The sequence below is a fragment of the Ursus maritimus genome (genome assembly GCF_017311325.1).
Source record: "Ursus maritimus isolate PB19 chromosome X unlocalized genomic scaffold, ASM1731132v1 scaffold_X1, whole genome shotgun sequence".
Classification (NCBI taxonomy): Eukaryota; Metazoa; Chordata; class Mammalia; order Carnivora; family Ursidae; genus Ursus; species Ursus maritimus.
In genome coordinates this window covers 53583278-53600430 of record NW_024423319.1, presented here as the reverse complement: position 1 = coordinate 53600430, position 17153 = coordinate 53583278, and the positions used below count along the sequence as shown (strand labels likewise).

At 37.6% G+C, this 17153-nt stretch overlaps 1 long non-coding RNA gene across 1 annotated transcript in view; it reads left to right on the top strand.

Moving 5' to 3' along the window:
* LOC103671994 overlaps nt 1-14658 on the top strand; it is a 40003-nt gene extending 25345 nt beyond the window's left edge. Inside the window, exons 2-3 of the long non-coding RNA XR_571050.2 lie at nt 14350-14474; nt 14587-14658. This is a non-coding gene — a long non-coding RNA (uncharacterized LOC103671994). The remainder of the gene's footprint in view (nt 1-14349; nt 14475-14586) is intronic.
* Nucleotides 14659-17153: the final 2495 nt, after the last annotated feature.

Below are 17153 nucleotides of genomic sequence, written 5' to 3'. Positions count from 1 at the left end.
ATGTTCATAACAGCATGGTCCACAATACAAAGCTGCAAAGGAGCTGAGATGCCCTTCAACAGATGACTGGATTGTGTTGTGGTCCATATGTACAGTGGAATATTACTCAGCTATCAGAAAGAACGAATTTCAACATTTGCTGCAACATGGACGGCACTGAGGAGATAATGCTAGTGAAATAAGTCAAGCAGAGTAAGCGACAATTATCATATGATTTCTCTCATCTATGGAACATAAGAACTAGGAGATCGTGTGTGGGGAAGAAAGGGATAAGGAAGGGGGTAATCAGAAGGGGGAATGAAGCATGAGAGACTATAGGACTACTGAGAAACAAAACTGGAGGCTTCAGGAGGTGAGGGAGGTGGGAGAATGGGATAGGCTGGTGATGGGTAGAGGTAAGGGGGATGTATGCTATGGTGCACTGGGTGTTATACGCAACTAATGAATCATCGAACTTTACATCAAAAACCAGGATATACTGTATGGTGACTAACATAATATAGTAAAAAATATTATTATAAATAAAAAATAAATATTTAAAAAAAAAGTTCTCCTCTGATGTCTTCCATGCTTTTTTCAAGCACCCATCTAGTATCATTATTATATTGCTTTAAATTGTCCATCAGGCATGTTTACTTATATCTGTTTTGATTAGATCTCTGGCTGTGACTTTATCTCCTTCTTTTGGGGGGTGTGAATTCCTCTCTTGGTATTTTGTCTACAGCTCTGCCTTCTTCTGTGTGTTAGAAAAGCCAAACCTCCTGAGAGTAATGGCTTTAGTGAAGAAGTTGTATAGTGTCCAGAGACTGGGGCTTCAGGGAATGTCTCTGGGTGTGTGTTGTGTGCAGTCTGCTGCTGTGTTTTGGGCTGCTCTATCCCTCAGGTCAGATGTCTGCAGAGGCTTTCCCTGCCTCGTGTGGCAGTGTTTGACCTTAGAGTGTGGTGAGTTTTAACTAGTGTGGTCTTTCCTTTCTGCTTTTAAATGAGACTCGATGCTACTCCACTAGAACTGATGCCTTGCTGAACTCTGGCCAGTGGTTGTGGTGCTTGTGAGCCTTTCTTAAGCTTGGTCTTGAGAACAGGTCTGTGTGTGCTTTCCTGGGCACACCTGCCCAAGTAAAGTAGTAAATAGCAGAGCCCAAGGGGGTAGAATTGATGGTAGTGATTAAGCCAGCCAGCATTGTTGCTGTGCTGTTTACTGAAGTTGGATTTTGTTGGGGGGTGGGGAGGGAATGGTGCCAGCCAACTCCTTTAAGTCCCAGGAGAGGGTTCTTCATTCTTGCTGCTCTCAGGAAGCATTCCAGAAGAATAATACATTCCCTTTTGTGCCCCAGGAAGTTTTCAGATCACTGCGTTTCATGCTATTCTGTCTTTGGGCTGTTTGCCTGTCTGGAGCACAACACAGTGCACTTTGTGCCTTATCCCAGCCAAGTCTTCTGACTTTTAAAAACTCCAAATCCTTTAAGATTATACTGTGGCTGGGGTCTGCGCTTTCTGGGGGAGGGTGTTGCTGCACTGGGGCAAATGGCTGTTTGACCAGGAAAGACAGTTTTTCAGAGCACAAAGGCATGGGATTCAGAGCAAAGCAGACTAGGCAGCCAGTGTCCTGGTTAGCCACCGTAGCACGCTTTCTCAGTGCCTATGCTTAGGGCAGGGGAGGGAAATGGTGCCCACTGATTTTTGTCCACTGAGAGGTGTCTCCACAAATGCCACTTTTCACAGAGGTACTTCCAAGAAGAGCAAACAGTCTCTCCCTGTGTGCCTTAGGCAATTTCTCAGATCATGATCCTCTGCTCCCGATTGGGGTTGCTTGCCTTGCTTTCCTTCTAGGAGTAGAGCAGCACCCTCAAGGGTCTTATCCCAGCCAAGCGCTAACCTCAAAAACTCCATGCTTTGAGCCCCCACTGCTGAAAAACTCAGGAATTTCAGCCCTCTCATTTTCCTAGCTCAATGGCTTTGGGGAAGTGTTCCCTTGTGCACTCCACTTTCTTTTCTCCTCTGCAACCAGGGTTCCCTCCTCCACAGCTCCTACTTATCTATTTCTCCCCCAAAGCATGTCCTCTGCACTTCTTACCTCCTCCGTGATGTGGCCTCTTCTCTCCTTTTAGTTGTGCTTTTGTTCTGTCAGTGCTCAGGTTAATTTCTTGATATTCAGAATGATTTGATAGTTATCTCACTGTGTTCAAAGAACAAGGCAAGCCTAGGTCCTCCTACACACATCACTATCTTAGGTCCCCCCCAAATTTGATTTGATATTATTAAGTCATAAAAAGCAGTTCTCCCAATGTAACAGATTCTAATATATGCTGACCAAATCTCATTGCCTTTTTCTGTCACACACACTCTTCAACTAAACTTCTCAGCCTTCTCTGGCTTTTGCTAAATGTTAATTTATGTCTGATTTCGATGTAATAGAATGAGGGGTAGGAGTGTTAGCGACTAATTCCAAAGTCTATCGGATATAAAACCTTCTACTGCATCACTCCATGCTGTTTTCTGCAGTGACTTCAGATGTGTGTGTTGAAGGTAGAGAAGCTACAAGATGGAGCCTATATTCCTGAATCAGCACTTGGATGAAAGCTCGTCAGCTCATCTAAAACCCTCTGTTTTTCACTTTATGTAGCTCTTGAGCCACTATAGTTGAGGATTTATCTGTTATCATAGCTATCTTAGCCTTATTTAACAAAAAATTAGTTATTTGTGGTTGGGAGCTGCCACAACAAAATCCTAAAAATACATTAGTTTAAGAGTCAGACAGTGAGCAGTAATTGTAAGTGATTTGAAGACTGAAGAGATGAAAATCCTGTTATGCAGTGGGAAAACATTTGCTAAATCTGTTGCCTGGCTATAACTTGGAAAGCAACCATATGCCACTGAGCCTCTTGTTCTAAAGAGTTTGAATCAGAGTCACAGTATGCCTTTTTCAAAATTTTCCTCCTTAAGGAAGTATTAAAAGAGATAAGCTGAGTGGAAGAATTGTCCAGTTTGCTAAGCAGAAATAACCCATGTACTTCAAGATCTCTCCTAAATCAGAATCCTGGGGAGTTCTTTCCATAGACAATGCTGCTATGAATGTTGGGGTGCATATGGCCCTTCTCTTCACTACGTCTGTATCGTTGCGGTAAATACCCAGTAGTGCAATGGTTCAAGCATAGGGTAGTTCAATTTTTAACTTTTTAAGGGACCTCCACACTGTTTTCCAGAGTGGCTGTACCAACTTGCATTCCCACCAACAATGTAGGAGGGATCCCCTTTCTCCACATCCTCTCCAGCAATTGTTGTTTCTTGCCTTGTCAATTTTTGCCATTCTAACTGGTGTAAGGTGGTATCTTAGTGTGGTTTTGATTTGGTGATGGGTAGTAAGGAGGGCATGTATTGCATGGTGCACTGGGTGTTATACGCAACTAATGAATCATCGAACTTTACATCAAAAACCAGGGATATACTGTATGGTGACTAACATAATATAGTAAAAAAATATTATTATAATAAAAAAAATAAATATTTAAAAAAAAGTTCTCCCTGATGTCTTCCATGCTTTTTTCAAGCCCATCTAGTATCATTATTATTATTGCTTTAAATTGTCCATCAGGCATGTTACTTATATCTGTTTTGATTAGATCTCTGGCTGTGACTTTATCTCCTTCTTTTTTGGGGGGTGTGAATTCCTCTCTCTTGGTATTTTGTCTACAGCTCTGCCTTCTTCTGTGTGTTAGAAAAGCCAAACCTCCTGAGAGTAATGGCTTTATGAAGAAGTTGTATAGTGTCCAGAGACTGGGGCTTCAGGGAATGTCTCTGGTGTGTGTTGTGTGCAGTCTGCTGCTGTGTTTTGGCTGCTCTATCCCTCAGGTCAGATGTCTGCAGAGGCTTTCCTTGCCTGCGGTGGGCAGTGTTTGGACCTTAGAGTGTGGTGAGTTTTAACTAAGTGTGGTCTTTTCTGCTTTTTAAATGAGACCTGATGCTACTTCCACTAGAACTGATGCCTTGCTGAACTCTGGCCAGTGGTTGTGGTGCTTGTGAGCCTTTCTGCTGGTCTTTTGGAGAACAGGTCTGCTGTGCTTTTCCTTGGGCACACCTGCCCAAGTAAAGTAGTAATAGCAGAGCCCAAGGGGGTAGGAATTGATGTAAGCAGATTAAGCAGCCAGCATTGTTGCTGTGCTGTTTACTGAAGTTGGATTTTGTTGGGGGGTGGGGGAGGGAAATGGTGCCAGCCAACTCCTTTGTCCCAGGAGAGGGTTCTTCATTCTTGCTGCTCTCAGGGAAGCATTCCCAGAAGAATAAATAATTTCCCCTTTTGTGCCCCAGGAAGTTTTCAGATCACTGTTTTCATGCTATCTGTCTCTGGGTTGCTTGCCTGTCTGGAGCAACACAGTGCACTTTGTGCCCTATCCCAGCCAAGTCTTCTGACTTTTAAAACTCCAAACTTTAAGATTATACTGTGGCTGGGGTCTGCGCTTTTCTGGGGGAGGGTGTTGCTGCACTGGGGCAAATGCATGTTTGACCAGGAAAGACAGTTTTTCAGAGCACAAAGGCATGGGATTCAGAGCAAAGCAGACTAGGCAGCCAGTGTCCTGGTTAGCCACCCGTAGCACGTTTCTCAGTGCCTATGCTTAGGGGCAGGGGAGGGAAATGGTGCCCACTGATTTTTTTGTCCACTGAGAGGTGTCTCCACAAATGCCACTTTTCACAGAGGTACTCCAAGAAGAGCAAACAGTCTCTCCCTGTGTGCCTTAGGCAATTCTCAGATCATGATCCCTGCCCTCGATTGGGGTTGCTTGCCTGCTTTCCTTCTAGGAGTAGAGCAGCACCCTCAAGGGTCTATCCCAGCCAAGCCTGCTAACCTCTAAAACTCCATGCTTTGAGCCCCCACTGGTTGCAAAAACTCAGGAATTTCAGCCCCTCTCATTTTCCTAGCCAATGGCTTTGGGGAAGTGTTCCCCTTGTGCACTCCACTTTCTTTTGCCTCTCTCTGCAACCAGGGTTCCCTCCCCTCCACAGCTCCTATTATCTATTTCTCCCCCAAAGCATGTCTCTGCACTTCTTACCTTCCGTGATGTGGCCTCTTCTCTCCTTTTAGTTGTGCTTTTGTTCTGTCAGTGCTCAGGTTAATTTCTTGGATATTCAGAATGATTTGATAGTTATCTCACTGTGTTCAAAGAACAAGGCAAGCCTAGGGTCCTCCTACTACACCACTATCTTAGGTCCCCCCAAATTTGATATTATTAAGTCATAAAAAAAAGCAGTTCTCCCAATGTAACAGATTCTAATATATGCTGACCAAACTCATTGCCTTTTTCTGTCACACATCTCAACTAAACTTCTCAGCCTTTCTGGCTTTTGCTAAATGTTATCTTATGTCTGATTTCTATGTAATAGAATGAGGGTAGGAGTGTTGGGCACTAATTCCAAAGCTATCGTATAAAAACCTTCTACTGCGATCACCCATGCTGTTTTCTGCAGTGACTTCAGATGTTGTGTGTTGAAGGTAGAGAAGCTACAAGATGGAGCCTATATTCCTGAATCAGCACTTGGATGAAAGCTGTCAGCTCATCTAAAACCTCTGTTTTTCACTTTATGTAGCTCTTGAGCCACATATAGTTGAGGATTTATCTGTTATCATAGCTATCTTAGCCTTATTTAACAAAAATTAGTTATTTGTGGTTGGGAGCTGCCACAACAAAATCCTAAAATACATTAGTTTAAGAGTCAGACAGTGAGCAGTAATGTAAGTGATTTGAAGACTGAAGAGATGAAAAATCCTGTTATGCAGTGGGAAAACATTTGCTAAATCTGTTGCCTGCTATAACTTGGAAAGCAAACCATATGCCACTGAGCCTCTTGTTCTAAAGAGTTTGAATCAGAGTCACAGTATGCCTTTTCAAAATTTTCCTCCTTAAGGAAGTATTAAAAGAGATAAGCTGAGTGAAGAATTGTCCAGTTTGCAAGCAGAAATAACCCATGTACTTCAAGATCTCCATAAATCAGAACTCTGGGAGTTCTTTCCATAATACGAAGGTGTACAAACAAGACTTCGCCTTTTTATCAATCCAAGGTACAGAAAAAAAAAGAGTAATTAAAAATAAGTCTAGCTTAGTCTAGATAATTATTCAATTCATTATGTGGGGGTCTCCTAAATGATGATTAGTGATGAGTAAATTATTAGATTCTGTGGTCTTAAGGATAGTAAGAAACAAAAAGGAACAAATCAATAACCACAAAATTAGTATAACTTTGATACTACAATACTGAGAAATGCAAGGTAAAGGGCATCTAGAAGAAGAGACAAATTTAACACAGAAGTGGATCTTAAGCCAAGTGTTTAAGAAGGTGATGTGCATGAATTGGTAGAAAAGAAAAATATCAGAGGAATATTTCATGTTTATAGTTGTAAACAAGTTTAAAATATTTGATATCTTAATGGAGTCAAGTAGGGGCATGCAAACCCATTTGTCTAATATTAGTGCATTGTCCTAGTGACAGTAATAGAAAAAATAGTTAATATTTGCAATCTTACTGATATACTGGCATTGGTTGGCAGTAAGAGAGAGCTGTGAAATGGGAATTTAGACATGTACCTACTGCTTGAAACTCTAGAATTCCCATTCGAAGATACTTTTAGGGTGCCTAGGTGGCTCAGTCGGTTAAGTGTCTGCCTTCGGCTCAGGTCATGATCCCAGGGTCTTGGGATTGAGCCCCACATTGAGCTCCCTGCTCAGCAGGAAGTCTGCTTCTCCCTCTCCCTCTGCCCCTGCTCCTGTTCTCTCTCTCTCTCTAATAAATAAATAAATAAATAAATAAATAAATAAATCCTAAAAAAACACAAAGATACTTTTAAATCACCGTAGGCCAGACCTTATCATGCAAATAAACAAAAAAATGGGTTAATTATAATAAAATAATTTTCAGTTTTGTCTTATTTTTCATCCCTCTGCCTCTACATTGATAAATATCTACTGAACAATGTCAACAGCCTCCTAAACCAGTTTTACTGCCTTCCCACACAACCCTCCAACCCTCACCTCTCCCATGCTTTTACCCTGCTCATTGCTAACAAAAACCTTTTTTTTAAAATTCAGAAGCCTATGTCAGTTCTCTGTCAAAATTATTCAAATTATTGCCTATAAGATAAATTATAAAATACTTAGAGTGGTATACAAAGTCATTTAGAGAGACAGACAAGACCCTGACTAATTTGTAGTATCTTTTTACACCACTTTTCTCATGAATCTTGTACTGAACTGTTAACTGTCACCTAACACCAACATCTTTTTTAAATCTCTTTTTTATATCTCTCTTGTACACTATTCTCCCTATCAAGAATGATTTTCCTTTTATTCTCATGACTACTAATTGTTTTATTTCAGGGCTTAAGTATTTCCTTTTATATAGAGGTTACCCAGGTACTGCTTTCATTCAAACATACATACAGATATTATCTTTTGTGCCCTCTAAGCCTTTTCCATATCAATTTTATCACACTGTATTTCAATTTTCTATGTGTTTTTCTCCTGTTAGACTTTGAGAGTTTTGAAAGCAATGATGATACTTGATTCATCTTGAGAGCTCCAGTTCATAGTAGAGTGGCCAAAATAGAGTAGGTGAAGATTAAATTATTATAAAATAAAATTCTGATTATTAATATGATACAAGTAAGCGGGAAACAAAAAAATGAACATGAGCTCAAGACAGAGTACTACTTTCATACTAATGTAGGAAAGGAATAAGATTCAGATCTTGGGAACATGGCTATGATTAGTTAACAAAAGGATGCAGGGAACAGTGTAACCTATTATAATATAGAAATGATACCGTTAAGCCATCCAAAAGTGGATTTCTTTCTATTAAAAAATTTATAATTTTGTAGTTTGACCTTTAGTATCTTTAAAATGTAAACCACTGGTGGCTTTATCAAAAACTTAAAGATGATGAAAAATAATTTGTAAAATGAATGAGTTAATTTAGACCAGGAGTGACTCAGTTTCCTCCACTCTTTAAAAACATTCCATGCTCCTGAGTTGGAAGAATAAATATTGTTAAAATGTCTATGCTACCAAGAGCAACCTACATATTCAATGCAATCCCTATCAAAACACTTAACAGTTTTCACAGAGCTGGAACAAATAATCCTAAAATTTGTATAGAACCAGAAAAGACCCCAAATAGCCAAAGGAATGTTGAAAAAGAAAACCAAAGCTGGTAGCATCACAATGCCAGACTTCAAGCTATATTACAAAGCTGTAATCATCAAGACAGTATGGTACTGGCACACAGACACACAGATCAATGGAACAGAATAGAGAACCCAGAAATGGACTCTCAATTCTATGGCCAACTAATCTTGGACAAAGCAGGAAAGAATATCCAATGGAAATGAACAGTCTCTTCAATAAATGGTGCTAGGAAAATTGGACAGCTACATACAGAAGAATGAAACTCGACCATTCTCTTACATCATACACAAAGATAAACTCAAAATGGATGAAATACCTCAATGTGAGACAGGAATCCATCAAAATCCTAGAGGAGAACATAGGCAGGAACCTCTTCAACCTCGGCCACACAACTTCTTGCTAGACACATCTCCAAAGGCAAGGGAAACAAAAGCAAAAGTGAACTATTGAGACTTCATCAAGATAAAAAGCTTCTGCACAGTGAAGGAAACAGTCAACAAAACTAAAAGGCAACCTACTGAATGGGAAAAGATATTTGCAAATGACATATCAGATAAAAGGCTAGTATCCAAGATCTATAAAGAACTTATCAAACTCAAGCCCCAAAAAATGAAGAATTCAGTAAAGAAATGGGCAGAAGACATGAACAGACATTTCTCCCAAGAAGACATACAAATGCTCCACATCACTTACCATCAGGCAAGTGCAAATCAAAAGCACAATGAGATACCACCTCACACCAGTTCAGAATGGCTAAAATTAACAAGACAGGAAACAACAGATTTTGGAGAGGATGCAGAGAAAAAGGAACCCTCTTAAACAGTTGGTGGGATTGCAAGCTGGTACAGCCACTCTGGAAAATGGTATGGAGGGTCCTCAAGAAGTTAAAAATAGAGCTATCCTATGACCCAGCAATTACACTACTAGGTATTTATCCCAGTGATACAAATGTAATGATCCAAAGGGGCACCTGCACCCCAAATGTTCATAGAAGCAATGTTCACAATAGCTAAACTGTGGAAAGAGCCAAGATGTCCATTGACAGATGAATGGATAAAGAAGATGTGGTAAATACACACACACACACACACTCACACACACAATGGAATATTACTCAGCCATCAGAAATGATGAAAACTTCCATTTACAGAGACGAGGATGGAACTGGAGTATATTATGCTGAGCAAAATAAGTCAATCAGAGAAAGACAATTTTCATATGGTTTCACTCATATGTGGAACATAAGAAACTGGGCAGAGGACCATAGGGGAAGGGAGGGAAAACAGAATGGGAAGTCATCAGAGAGGGAGAAAAAACATGAGAGACTTTTAACTACAGGAAACATACTGAGGGTTGCTGGAGGTGAGGTGTGTGGGGGGATGGGGTAATTGGGTGATGGGCATTAAGAAAAGCACATGATGTGATGAGCACTGGGTGTTATACGCAACTGATATATTACTGAACACTGTATGTGAAACTAATGATGTACTATAAGTTGGCTAATTGAATTTAAATAAAAAATATTCACTGTTTATGCATAAGCTTTTTTATGGTCTTTTCCCATATTAATCAAATACTAAGATATAGGAGATTTCAAGGGAACAGAATGCCTACATACTACATGCCATTCACATGCTGCTCACCTTTTGATTACAGAGAATGAAAGTTGCCCTGTTGAGCAGTCTTTTGTGAATAAGAGTAAGGTCTTGAATAAATTGCTCCCAAAATCCACACTCAACTATTCCCCCAATGGCTCCCAGTGGTGACATATTTCTTTTACACAAATTTCTGCAATGCTTTACCAACTTCATGTGCCTCCCACACCTCAGTAAAAGGGTCAATGTAGGCATTTGCCTGTTTTTTTTTTTTAAGAAAAAAACACTTTCTGAATTTAGGCTAACTGCCATATAATCTCTGTCATGCACATAGATGTAATAATTATTGTAGCTGGGCTTATAAGCCACTTTTTAGAAAAAGATTATTCACTTATAAGATTTCCAAAAACCCAAGGTTTTTAGAATATTCATGCTGCCACATTCCTTTTATCAATCATCCACTATTAAACCTGCCAAAAAAAGCCACATTCAATATTATCTTTTCAATTATATAAAATAATGATAATATCTGTACATTTTAAAGTATTGAGATTCAACAATCTTATACATTCCAAGCTTTTAACAGCACATCTCATAAGTGCAAGTGAGAATCACATGTATTGGTAATTAGGGTAACAGTTGTTAATCATATCTCCATCATCTTACCACTTTTTTTTATTTTAAAAATATTTATATACTGAAGTCAGAACAAGCTATTTCAGAAAATAAGAAATAGACAATGGTTCTTCAAATGCTATTTAAACTTTATCATTAAGGTTTTCTCAATTTAATGTTTTAAATTTCCATGCATTTATGCACTTTCTTATCTATTCACTTTCTATGTTTTTGCTCCATTGAATATCTAAGTCAGAAATGACATTCAATATTATCTTTATTGTACTTAGTCTTTTTATTATCATTTATCCTGATATCTATTCAAGAAAAAAAAAAAGGTTGGAGGGTTAAATGACAGAATAAATATTCTAAAGTTTGAGTCATATTTCCTGATATTAAATAAAATGAGATAGCATCAAAGAATAAGATAGAAGTTGAGAGATTAAGAGCTTTTTTTTTTCCTACTTTACTATTAGCCAGTTCTGTGACCACAGGTATATAATCAAATCTTTGTGTTTCAGGGGAGCCTGGGTGGTGCAGTTGTTAAGCATCTGCCTTCAGCTCAGGGCGTGATCCCGGCGTTATGGGATCGAGCCCCACATCAGGCTCCTCCGCTATGAGCCTGCTTCTTCCTCTCCCACTCCCCCTGCTTGTGTTCCCTCTCTCACTGGCTGTATCTATCTCTGTTAAATAAATAAATAAAATCTTTAAAAAAAATCTTTGTGTTTCAATGGTTTCATCAGTAAAAATGGCACTATTAGCTTCTCATTTCCCTGGGTTGTGATACAGTTTAAAGTGTTGATGGCTAGTCTATGGGGTTAATAATTTGTACTAGGCAAAGAAAAAAAGCCAATGGCTGTACAGATAAGGTAAGAATGTCTGCCTTATTATTTAAAAACATTATTTATTTGTTATTATTTATTATTATTTACTTATTTTAAATCAAAATACATATGAAATGATCAGAGTAAATAACAAAAAAGAATAGGAGATAAATGAGCAGAAAGTATTCATAAATTAACCATCTAATTTTTTATGGTAGTCAATGCTATTTTAATGTCTACTTATTTAGGAAGCTTTTCTCCCTGGTCTCCAATGTTGTCTCAGGATATTATGAGACAGTTGAAGATGTTTGTAAAGATGTAGTTGATATTACAAGATAAGACTGTGAGCGGCTTACTACATAATCAGGGAAGGAGTCTATAAGAATATAAAGACTTGCACTGATCTTAAACATCTTTATAATATTATTATGTTTCTCTAGTAACTACAAGGCATTAATTACGCAAAGGGAGGAGTCTTGACAGCAACACAAATGTTATGAAAGATAAAATATTTTGGAAAAAATCACAAGAGCACCAACACATGTGTAAAATGATATGCAGTCTTTCTTCCTTTGTTGTCTTTAAAAGAAATTATATTCTGATGTAATAAAATAATCCTACTTTCTAGAAACAAAGATAAATTTCAGTTCTAGGATTCTATATTATTATTTTAGATTAAACAATGTCTTTCCTCAAAAGGACTCAAGTTATTTGTCTCTACTTTTTTAAAAGTCTTGAGGAAATATTTTTTAAAAGACCCTCACAAACTTTAACACACACAGGAAGAAAAAGATACACATATTTGGGCTCCTTCTCTATTCTTTGTTTTTTGCAAGTATGCGCTGTACCTGAGCAAGAAATCCTATTATACCTGAGTCAGTTAACAGTCATAAAACTATTTGACCAATTACTTTTCAATTTTATATTTTTAAGCATTCCCTTCTTCAGTGGTCTCCACTTCATTTGGTCTAAGATTTGTAAAAGACTGAAAAGGTGGGAGTTATACTTTAATAATTTTAGTTATACTTTAATAATTTTTATTTTTAAATTTTTTATTTTTAAAGACTTTATTTATTTATTTGACAGAGAGAGAGACAGCCAGCGAGAGAGGGAACACAGGCAGGGTGAGTGGGAGAGGAAAAAGCAGGCTCCCAGCAGAGGAGCCTGATGTGGGGCTCAATCCCAGGACTCTGGGATCACGCCCTGAGCCGAAGGCAGAAGCTTAACGACTGAGCCACTCAGGCGCCCCTATACTTTAATAATTTTTAAACTTTCCTCGATGCCTATTTTGTATGTATCAAAAAGAAATCCAAGTTACTTCTTCATCCCATGCTCTAGTGGGAAGACCCAAATCTTTATAGACAATTTGTTCTGTGAAAAGGAGATGAAGAAAGAATAATACAGGCTGTGCTTGCAATCTATAGTATTGGAATTTCCCTCCAGAGCAATTAGGCAAGAAAAAGATATAAAAGTCATCCAAATTGGAAAGGAAGAAGTAAAATTAGCTGTTTGAAGGCCACGTGTCCTTTTACTTTGAAAAGCCTAAAGGTTATACACACACCAAAAACAGAACTGAAAAATAAATTTGGCAAACTTGTATGATACAAATCAGCACACAAAATTCAGTTGTATTTATATGCAGTAATAAGAAATAATCCAAAAAAGAAATTAAAAAAATTGTTACAATAGCATCAAAAAAATACTTGAACTTAAGTAAGGAAGTGAAAGAATTATAAACTAAAAAATTACAAAACGTGATTGAAAGAAATTAAAGAAGACACAAATAAATGGAAATAAATCCCATGTTTATCGAATGGAGAACTAATGTGAAAATTCCAGTACTACCCAAACTGATGTATAAATTTAATGCAATCTCTATTAAAATCCCAATGCTGTTTTTTTTTTGTAGATATACAAAAATCCATCCTAAAGTTTATATGGAATCTCAAGGGACTCCAAATAGCCAAAATAAGCTTGCAAAAGAAAAAAAAATGAAGATTTCACATTTCCTGATTTCAAAACTTACTACAAAGTCATGGTAATCAAAACAACAAATGGCCAAATGATTTTTGACAAGGATGCCAAGATCATGCAAAGGGAAAGCAATAGTCTCTTCAACAAATGGTGCTGAGAAAACTGTATATCCACATACAAAAATAAATGAATTTAGGCCCTTATCTTATACCACATTAAAAATGTAAATGTAAGAGCTACAGTGATAAAAGAAGAAAATCTAAGAGAAAATCTTCATGACATTGGATTTAGCAATGATTTCTTGGATAGGACACTAAAAAGACAAAGAACAAAGAAAAACTAGAAAAGTCAAAACATCATCAGAATTTAAAGCTATTGTGCATTAAAGGACACTATTAACAGTGTGAAAAGGTAATCCATGGAATAAGAAAATTATTTGCAAATCTTATATGTGATAAAAGATTGTTCTCCAGAATATATGAAGAACTCCTACAACTCAACAACAGCAACAACGACAGCAGCAATAACAGCAACAAGAACAACAAAACCCAGATTGATTTTTTTAAAAAAATGGGCAAAGGCCTTGGATAGATACTTTTAAAAAATGATATCTAAATGATCAATAAGCACATAAAAGCAAGATGTTCACCATCAGTAGTCATTAGGGAAGTACAAATCAGTCACAGTGAGCTACCACCACTCATACACATTAGGATGTCTATTGAGGTGTCCCATTCCTGGTTAAAAACCAATGTGTGATTTTTCAGGCTTGACCACAGGCAATTAGAAAGTCTTTACCTGACAGGCCTCACAGGGAAAGCTACTATCCTCACATCAGACTTGAGGCATAGCCAGTGCATCACAATCTCTGATAGAGTTGCATTCAAGGTTTCAATCTCCCCTAGGTGATCATGCTCTTTACATATTTACATCCTTAGTCCTGATACCTGGATTTCCAAGTCTCTTAATCTGGGGACTTCCCTGAGGTCCTCTTCAGGCACTTCTACCAAGACCTCCCTATGGAGGAAGAAAGAGAAAAACTTAAAGACAATTTTCCCCATTCTGACTCAGTACCTAGTACTTTTCCACTTCTAACGCTTCCCACATTTTAACCTCCAACACCAGAATCCATAAAACTGTTGGAAACTTTTGTTTGTGTTCTCTCAATAGTGAGATAAACCCCACTTCTGCATTGATCTACCTGACCTTTCATCTTTGTACTGTTCCATGGGAGAAAATGCAACAGGAGGAGGTGGCTCTTTTTCTGGTTTTGGCCTCTTGTTTATACTATCACAGTAAGTTATTAAAGGTTTAACTCTCATTTTTGGTTTGTTGCTTTCATTTGCTACTGTGACACCTAATAGCTCAGTGCTCACTCTCTCTCTCTCTCTCTCTCTCTCTGTTCAGTTTGTCTCCTAACACCTATTATTAAAAGAGGAAGAGGAAGAAGAAAAGAAGAAGAAGAAGAAGAAGAAGAAGAAGAAGAAGAAGAAGAAGAAGAAGAAGAAGAAGAAAGGGGAGGAGGAGGAGGGGAAGAGGAAGGAAAGGAAAGGAAAGGAAAGGAAAAGAAAAAAGAAAGAAAACAGCAAGGATGTGGGGAAATTGCAACTCTTTTGCATTGATAGTGGGAATGTAAAATGGTTGCAGATACTATAAAAAATGGTAGGACAATTACTCAAAATTTAAACATAGAATTATATGATCCAACAATTACATTTCTGGGTGGTATATATCTAAAAGAAGTTAAAGAATGTACATCTGTGTTCATAGTATCATTATTGACAATAGTCAAAAGCAGAAACATCCCAGATGTCCATCAACAGTTGAATAGATATACAAATGTGGTATATACATACAATGGACTATTCTTTAACCTTGAAAACAAATGAAATTCTGACACGTCACAACATGAAGGAAACTTGAAGACATGCAAAGTGAAATAAGCCAGTTGCAAAAGACAAATATATATGATTCCTCTTATATAAACTTCCCAGAGTAGTCAAATTCATACAGACAAAAAGTAGAATAGTGGTTACCAAGAAGTTAGGGTAAGGAAAATGAAGAATTATTACTTAATTGGCACAGAGTTTCAGTTTGTGATGATGAAAAAGCTCTGGAGATGGATAGTGGTGATGATTGCACAACAATGTGAAAATAATTAATGCCACAGAACTAAACATTTAAAAATGGTTAAAATGGTAAACTTTATCTCATGTATATTTTACTACAATAAAAAGTAACATATTGAAAAATATATATGGTGCTTAGGAATAAACTTAACTATGCAGATGAAACAGTTGTACACTGAAAACAACAAAATGTAGCTGAAAGAAATTAAAGAAGACATAAGTGGAAAGACATCCTATGTTCATAAATATTTTTCCACAATAAAAAAAATAATACAATGAAAGACTAAAATTAATAAAGTTACACTGATCAGGATAGAATAATATATGCTATGGTAAAAGACAACACCAAAATCTCACTGGCTTAAAAACAGTTAAGTTTGTTTTTCCCTCATACTACCTGTACTACATATCCATTGTATAGATTGGGGAGGGCCATTCTGCTTCACATCGTCCAATGTCTAGATGACTGCCATTTACTTTCACTGGCACAGGGAATTATGAAGGAGAACAAGACACCTGTTTTTAAGAGCTCTGCCTAGAAGTAACACTTATGACCTGCTCACATTTTATTGTCTGTTCAAGATAATTCTTATGGCTATACCTATTTTGAAAGGGGAAGGGAAGTTCAATGGTCCATTATACCTTGAAAACGAGACGAATCAGAAATACTGGTGAGAGGGGCGCCTGGGTAGCGCAGTCGTTACGCATCTGCCTTTGGCTCAGGGTGTGATCCCAGCATTCTGGGATCGAGCCCCATATCAGGATCCTCCGCTGGGAGCCTGCTTCGTCCTCTCCCACTCCCCCAGCTTGTGTTCCCTCTCTTGCTGACTGTCTCTCTCTCAAATAAATAAATAAAATCTAAAAAAAAAAAAAAAGAAATACTGGTGAGTAGTACTAATGACTTCCATAAAAACAAAATAGAATCATCCTCACAATTGCTGAACTATAATTATTGTTATTATTACCACATTTACTCCATATAGTGCTTTATGGTTTTCCAAGCATTTCATACAAATAATCTCAAACCTAAGAATACTGTTATTCCTCTTGACATGCATATATATCAACCTCTTGATATACTGTGACTAATAAAAGTTAAAATGTTGTTTCAAAATTACAAGAGGTGGGTACCTGGATGGCTTAGTTGGTGAAGCCTGCAACTCCTGATCTCTGGGTTGCAAATTTGAGCCTCATTTTGGGTGTGGAGATTACTTTAAAAAAATAAAATCTTTATGTCCACAATAGCCAAACTATGGAAAGAGCCCAGATGTCCACTTACAGATGAATGGATAGAGAAGATGTGGTGTGTACACACACACACACACACACACACACACACACACACACACACACACAGGAATACTACTCAGCCATCAAGAAGTATGGACTCTTACCATATAGAATGATGCATATGGAATTGGAGGGTATTACGCTAAATGAAATAAGTCAATAAGAGAAAGACAATTATCATATGCTTTCAGTCATACGTGGAATTTAAGAAACAAAACAGAGGATCATAGGGGAAGGGAGGGAAAAAGAAAATAAGACAAAATCAGAGAGGGAGACAAACCATAAGAGACTCTTAACTATAGGAAACAAACTGAGGGTTGCTGGAGGGGAAGTGGGTAGGGGAGATGAAGTAACGGGGTGATGTGCATTAAGGAGGACACGTGATGTAATGAGCACTGGGTGTTTTATGCAATGGATGAATAATGGAACTCTACATCGAAACTAATGATACACCATATGTTGACTAATTTAATTTAAATAAAATAAGTTAAAAATAAATTAAAAATAAAAAAAATCTTTAAAAACAAGCAAACAAAAACCCCATAAAATTACTAT